Here is a 7,705-nt window from a genome sequence, read left to right as displayed (position 1 = left end):
TATCTAAATTATCTATTTGACATTCTTCATTTGGTGAGAAAAAAACATGCATTTTCCTAAAAGCACTCACCTGAACACCATCAAAACCATTCTCAGCCAGTTCAGCAAGCAGCGTCTTCACTACTCGGAGTGACTGTAAACACGGACCGTAGACTAAGCATGAAGCCCATTAGAAACACCCCACCTGGGTGTAGTTTTATAGTTAGAGCAAATACAAAATTTATTACTTAAGATTGCATTTTGTTTTCTTTTTTAATTAGCACATAACGTGCTCTCGTAAGATCTTTCCTGTGGAAGGACTGTGGCGTACGCGGGTCTTGGGCAGAAGAACAAGCCTAAGCGCATACACGTGGCAGTGTCCTCGTGACACGAGCCGCAGGCCCGTTCAGAACCAGCTCACACGCTTCTGTCACTGGCCCCTGAGCCATCCAGCCGGTCTCCATATTTGACAGACATAATCCCAAAACAACTCTCATGCTTTATTTTATAAAAGTTTGCTTATGGTTTTGTGTCATTTTCACATCACAGACTGTAACGTGGTTTTCTAAGGGACTTTTCTGTTGTGAATCCTTTATCAAGAATTAGCTGGTTGGAGCAGCAGGTGGTTCTGTCCACTGTCCCTGCCCATGGCGTGCCCCGCACCTACACACTTGGCCTGATCTCAGCCCCTTGCTTCAAGTGCATGGAAAGTGAGCAAGCCTCCTTGAGAACCCGATCCCTTTTTATTAGAATTTTTCTTTATGTATGTCAACCTTATCTCTCTGCCTTTTATTCTTCCCTAGAGTGACGACATCTGCAAGGGGGAAAAATGTAGTTATCGAACCCAATCAACTATTTGTGTCTCTGAAATTATCAACAACATCTGGTCAAGAAAGGTTCTGGTCGGACCCACAGACATATGGCTGTCCAAGGAGCCACATAAAGGTAACAGTTCTGTGTCATACTTATGCCTTACATGCAGCCAAATGTTTTATGTATTTACCTTGAAAAATCTCACTTTGAAAAAGCATAAAGATAGGCCTGTAAATGCAGGGTGTTTTTTAATGAAGACCACAATGTCCCTTAATTTTAACAAACAAGCTCAATATAAAGGCAGACCTTATAATCCATTACTGAACATAGACGCCAGCAGTCTTGCACCATTCGGCTGTGGCATTGTCTGCAGAATAATTTCGTAGCCGCATTAATAGGTCTGTTCACCCTTTGGCTATTGTGCAGAAACTCCTTGGTGTGAGATTCCTTAAAATCAGATCCACATTTCCACTATTAGTTCTGTTTGTTGACAGGTTATGCTTAAAGGACTTAGACACATCTCGTTAGGTCATAACTTGTGTTGCCCATGGCCTTTGTAGGTTTCCGTTGCTCCCCTTGACAACACTCCCTGGGCACCGCTGTGGACCTTGCAAGCCTCGCTTTTTAAAATGCTTTAGGTTATGGCTAAGTTTACTTTTTAAACATTTTTTGAAATTGTGATAATACAAATAACCTATAACAAATGTACACATAACATAAAAGTTACCATTTCACCTTTTTTTTTTAAATTTTATTTTTTATAAACATATATTTTTTTTTCCGAAGGGTACAGGTCTATGAATCGCCAGGTTTACACCCTTCACAGCACTCACCATAGCACATACCCTCCCCAATGTCCATAACCCCACCCCCCCTCTCCCAACCCATTTCACCCATTTTTAAGTATACAGTCCAGTGGCTTTAAATACCTTTCCCCAGCCGCACAGCCGTTAGCACACCCGTCCCCAGAACGCTCTCGTCTCCCAAACTGGAACTCTGTGTCCGTTGAGCGTCGCTCCCCAGCCCCTCCCCCACCCCTGCTGCCGACCAGCACGCCACATCCCTGAGAATCTGACCGCGGCAGGCCCTGCATTGCAGTGGAATTGTTCTGTCCTCGTCCTTTTGTGTCTGGCTGATTTCACGGAGCGCAACGTCCTTGAGGTCCATCTACGCTGTAGCAGTGTCAGAGCCTTCTTCCTTTTTCCGGCTGAGTAACAGTCCATGGTCTGGGGACACCACGAGCTGTCATCTGTTCATCTACAGCTGGGCATGCAGGTTGCTTCCGTCTTTTGGCCGTTGTGAATAATGCCGCTTGGAACATGGGTGTGCAAGGGTCTGAGTCCCCACTCCCAGTTCTCCTGGGTGGATAGCCAGGAGTGGGGTTGCTGGGTCACCTGGTAGTGCTGTTTTTAATTTTCCGAGAAACCATCCTACTGGTTTCCACACCGGCTGCACTATTTTACATTCCCATCCACAGTGCACAAGAGCCCCATTTCCCTACATCCTCACCAGCACCTGTTATTTTCTGTTTTCTAGGGGTTTTGTTTCTTTAATAGTAGTTATCGTGATGGGTGTGAAGTGGTACCTCACTGTGGTTTTCATTTGCATTTCCCTGATGATTAGGGATTCTGAGCACCTGCTCATGTGCTCAGTGTTCATTCCTATGTCACATCTGTCCCCTGTGCTCTTGGGCCATTGCTAAGATATCACTGCACAACCCAACGTCATAAAGGTCCTGCTCTATGGATTCTTCTAAGGATTTTTGTGGTTTTAGCTCTTCCGTTGAGGCCTGTATTCCTTTTAGAGTTAATTTTTGTATGTGCTGTAAGTTAAAGGTCAACCTCACCCTTTCCACATGTGGATAACAAGCCGCTCCAGGACCATTTGTTGAAAAGACTGTCCCTCTCCCTTGTCAAGTCGTTTGGCCGAATATGAGAGGAGTTATTTCTGGGCTTTCTACTCTATTCTGTTTCTATGTGTCTGTCTTTTTGCCAGCGTCTGATTTGGTGACTTGTTTCGTAGTAAGCTTTGAAATCACAAAGTATGAAACCTTGGATTTGCTCTTCTTTTTCAAGATTTTTTGGCTATTTGAGAGTTCCTTCAGATTGCATATAGATTTTAGGATGGACCCTGCTATTACTGCAAAAAACGATATTGGGATTTTGAGAGGGATTGCATTGAATCTGCAGGTTGCACGGCTAAGTTTCTTAATTGGACAGAAATAGGGGGTCTTCATGCTTTATAGAAGTGAATTTCCATATCCCATTTAGGCACATACCATTGCCTTAAAAAATTCTTTTTTTCAAGTTTGAAAAAAAAGTCAGATTTTATTATTAGTTTTTTTGGAGGTTGGTCAGGGGAACAATGAGCAATTATATAAGGTTGTTCAGTACAAAGTTTTCTAACATTCTCCCGGAGAATGAAGACACAGTTCTGTTTAGTTTATTAAAACACGACATTTTGGGGCGCCTGGGTGGCTCGGTGGGTTAAAGCCTCTGCCTTCGGCTCGGGTCATGATCTCAGGGTCCTGGGATCGAGCCCCGCGTCGGGCTCTCTGCTCAGCGGGGAGCCTGCTTCCTCCTCTCTCTCTGCCTGCCTCTCTGCCTGCTTGTGATCTCTGTCAAAAAAAAAAAAAAAAAAAAACAAAACAAAAAAAACCAAAAAAAAAACCACGACATTTTGAAGGCTTTTCTTCCTTAGCAGTCATTTCATAGTAGAAAGCTCCCCGTCTCGTGGAATGTTCCACACTTGTCCCTCAAAGGTGAGCTTTCTTGGCATTCAGGAGTTCCCTTCCATAATAAGACCATAAATGACCCAGAAACTTGGCTGTTATGCACATTGTCCCTGACCGCAGTCACTGTTAATGACGGGGAGACGCTGGACGGCGTCACTTTCGCCCCCACGTCAGTGTTAACATAATGACATCTCTCAAGGTGTGAGCCCCAGCTGAGCACCAGTACCGGGAAAGCCCTGAATTCCTCCCAGACTCCACAGTCGAAGCGATGATTCTTCCCACTCTAAAGGCCAGTAAAGGGAAGATTAGAAACAGTGGGTGACCACCCGAGGATGGCGTGATTAAGTGGCCAAGATGGTACCTGGTTTCCAAGGGGATAGAAAGGAATTTGGGTAAGAAATCCAGATTTAACACAAATCACTAATTCTGTGTAGCCTTTATACTTCGGTATTTAATCCAAGCCTCTTTCCAAACTGAATGAGAGTACTGAGAAGTTAGCATTAGAAAAGGATAGGATAAAGAAATTACTCAAAGAAAAGGCTGTGTTTACAGCTATCCTTTCCTGTCACGGGCACCAAGGAAAAAAGTACGACAATCAGGTTTTCATCAGTTGCTCATTTTTAACTCTGCCGAGTACTTAATTTGTGCCGGGAATTCCTGTAATTCCTGTAATCTCTGGAGGTACAAAAATGAACGAAACATGGCCCTTGTCCTCAGAGTTCAGAAACTGACCAGACATAAGGTATGTTAAAGTCTATGAGACCAGACTGCACGACCCTTCCTCAGAACCAAACAAATGCATGCCTTGTTTCCTTCTCTACTCCGGAGCTAAGCACACGCCTGGCCCCCATGAGGGCTTGGTCACTTCCCATGCAGTCAACAGAGGTCCAGGTGAGATGATTTCCGAGGTACCGGATAGACTATAATTCTGATTCGGGAGGCCAAGGGCGTCTTCGTAGAGGAGGTGACCCCAGACCTGGGTCTTCAAAGTGTAGTCCAACAAACAGAAAATTATAGGAGTGAGTTTACTCCTAAGGGAAAATATAAGACTCAGAGATGGGGTCAAGGCACAGACACCCGTGACTTGGCATGTCCGGCAACATGTTAGGACAAAGGGCTTCGTTCCTGATGACTTGGGTTTAGTGTCTGTAGAACACGTCTGCCTGTTCTACAGTTTCTAGGGTCCGCAGGAGAGGGGACGTTATGTGGTGTCTCTCCTTTCCCCTTCAGATGGAGGGTAGAGAGTTGTCTGTGCTAAGGAGCTGTCTACCTGCTCTCAGCCCTAGAAACTGGCCACCATGGTCTCTTGGGCGCCCACCGCTCTTTCTACCTCCAGCACCAACGTTACTGGACTCAACTGTCCAGATTCTACTTTAGCTGCCCCTGTGCCATCGTTTGAACCGTGGGTTCTCAGAACTGTTCTTTTGCTGATCCTACTCTTAAGATTACAACTCCAAGTTGGAGCTACTGCGGCGAAGGGCCCAGTGCCAACCATCCTTGCTAGGCAACGACTGTTCTCCTCACCTGGGATCGCACCCCTGTCCTCTGCGGGCCGTATCCCCTGCCCAGAGAGGCAGAGAGAAGCTTCCTTTAGCACCCCCAGTGAAGAAGGACTTTGGGGCTTGCTCTTAGGGGAAAAATAGAAGTGCCATAGAATACGATTTAGATTTAGGGCATTTTTTTTTTTGTCCTAGTGTGTCCCAATTAGCCACTGTGATTGCTGAGCCGGGAGCACCTGTGGCATCCTTGCAGCTGGCGCTCTAGGAAATCCAATTTCCTCTGAACTAGAGCCCAAAGAGAAAATCACACTCTGCATCCAATTTCCATGCTAAAGACTTTACTTAAAATAAAATCAATATCTGTTTCCCAAAAAAATGTCGTGAATTGTGTTCTGAATGGCGACTATTTTAAAAGAAAAGCGTATTGTGCATCCAGGAGGAGGAATCTGCTGAAATAGTTCCAACTTGATAAATCTGTGTCCTTTGACCCGTTCAAATGAATTTGTTTAAAACAACTAACAAATACCACCAGGTTTCATGCTAGCACTGCCAATAACCATTTGTATGCCTTTGGGGACATCGCGTCAGTCCTTTCTCTGTAGAGTAAGGATAAAGGGTTAAATCGGAGGCGACGGCTTACAGGAAGACAACGTAAGGTGCACGCGATGCCGTCCAGCTGAGTATTCGCTAACTGTCGCTGGAAGCCGGCTGGTCTCAGAGCGCCGCTCAGTGCCCCCTCAGTGCTCGCGACAGGCCGCGGCTTCTTACTCTTCTTATCTGTCCCTTATGTTAGAGGAAACTGCTGTGCAGAGGAGTTCGCCGGTCTGGGGCGGTTGGTAAGTGCCTCGGCAGGATGCAGAGCTGGGTAGGTGCGTGTTTTAACCTTCCGGCCGGCCGCCTCTACTGCGAGCTGTCCGCTCCTGCCTCTGCGCCTGCGCGGTCGGACACCCTTCCCGCTCCCGCCTCCGCGCCTGCGCGGACGGACACCCTTCCCGCTCCCGCCTCCGCGCCTGCGCGGACGGACACCCTTCCCGCTCCCGCCTCCGCGCCTGCGCGGACGGACACCCTTCCCGCTCCCGCCTCCGCGCCTGCGCGGTCGGACACACGTCCGTTCTTGGGTCTGTTCAACGCGTACAGTGTCGTGTCCGTTTGTATACAAAATGCACGGCGGGCGCCTCTGAGCGCGCACACCCAGAATCCGCAGAAGCACTAGGCTGCCCCTCCCGCTCCGGGTTTCGCCTCGCTGGCAGGACGCCGCTGCTCTAACGCCCGGTCCGGCACCGCCTGGCGCGCCTGCCCGAGGACAGCCACGTGACCGCAGTCGTCCTTGCTCAGGAGCGTCGTTGCCCGACCTCCTTCCGCTGCTTCTCGCAACGGTCCACTCACGGAGCTTCCGTCACTCGGGCTGGTGGTGCTCATTTCAGCGATGTTTGCTAAGTGAGGTCATGAAATCTTCCGATCGCGAAAACATACATGAAGGTCCTTGAGCTTTGGTTTTTCTGGAAGTTAGTTTAGGGAACAGTAGAAATTGCTGTTTTCATGACTTGTATCAAGGTCATGGGCCACTACTCTCTTGGAAAGTAGGATACAAACTGCTAATACCTGCTTTCCTGCCCCGCAGTGTCACGGAAACTGCGAATCACGAAGTTTCTTTCTTCCCAGCAGAGAACAATCACCTTCAGTCAGTGGGCGTTTTGATTGAAGCGAAGTTGGGAAGTAGGTGAGGTCATGGGGGACCGCAGATCACTGAGGGCCTCAGATCTAGGGTCAGCCGTACATCACAAAGGGCTTCAGACGGCCCGGGTCCACCTGGGGGGCGGCTGATCACCAGACTGGAGCTTCTCTCTGCGCTGGGGGGCCCTGGCCAAGCAGGGAGGTCAGCTGTGTGGGCCACCTTCCGTGTGCACGGACTCCTCGCCCGCTGCGTGTGAGGAGACTGGGAGGGGCCAGCGATGCTCAGTGCCCCACGGGTCTGTGATACCTTGGGGTGACTTGGTTTTTGCACACATGAGCTTCAGAGTTGGAAAGTCCTCCCCCTGCTTTTTACCCTGGGAGCAGACTAGGGAGCCTCCCAAACCCAAGACGTCGGGAGAGCGCATCATTCCTCTCCAGTGAACCTCGGGCTGTTACACCCGTTCCTGACCCCGCAAGACTGTTTTATGAGTTTGGGGGTGGGGAAAACAATAGTGGGGTTCTCTAACACCGTCCCTGATCACCATTACTGGTTGTTTTGAATAATTGAGCACTGTAAGTTTCTCAAAAAAAAAAAAAAAAGGCATGTAGTATTGGCTCTGAGCGTAGCCTGTGCCTTCAAGGAGCTTACAGTCGAAGTCTGAGACACTCCACAGTTTACCCTAGAGGACCACTCCTCTCAGCAGGGCCCTTTGCAAATCCCTGTGGAGACTAGAACTATAATTAGCCACTAAACTCTGCGTCCGGTAAGCGATGCACGTCCGGGAGCCTTGCTGGGAGATTTTGCAGTGTCGTTGAAGTCCAGTACCAACTCCATCCACCATATCTCTAGGTCTTCCTTAATAATGGTTCCTGTCCTTTCCTTGGTCTTCATTTTGTTTGACAAAAATATTGTGCACTTTCTTGTTTATAAATACCTACCGTTAGTATGTTTAGAGAAGTACATCCTGCTTAAAGAACTAGTAACATCCCCCATTTAAGCTTTTTA

General features: G+C 48.0%; 1 protein-coding gene across 8 annotated transcripts in view; it reads left to right on the top strand.

The window, feature by feature from the left end:
* The first annotated feature begins 809 nt into the window (after positions 1 to 809).
* MYT1L (myelin transcription factor 1 like) overlaps positions 810 to 7,705 on the top strand; it is a 172,509-nt gene continuing 165,613 nt past the window's right edge. For all 8 annotated transcript variants that reach the window (XM_032866755.1, XM_032866760.1, XM_032866761.1 and 5 more), the window contains exon 1: positions 810 to 924. The gene's annotated coding sequence lies outside the window, so the exon portion shown is untranslated. The remainder of the gene's footprint in view (positions 925 to 7,705) is intronic.

This window comes from Lontra canadensis, unplaced genomic scaffold, assembly GCF_010015895.1.
Source record: "Lontra canadensis isolate GAN:19392208 unplaced genomic scaffold, GSC_riverotter_1.0 scaffold32, whole genome shotgun sequence".
Classification (NCBI taxonomy): Eukaryota; Metazoa; Chordata; class Mammalia; order Carnivora; family Mustelidae; genus Lontra; species Lontra canadensis.
This window is presented reverse-complemented; position numbering and strand designations above follow the sequence as displayed.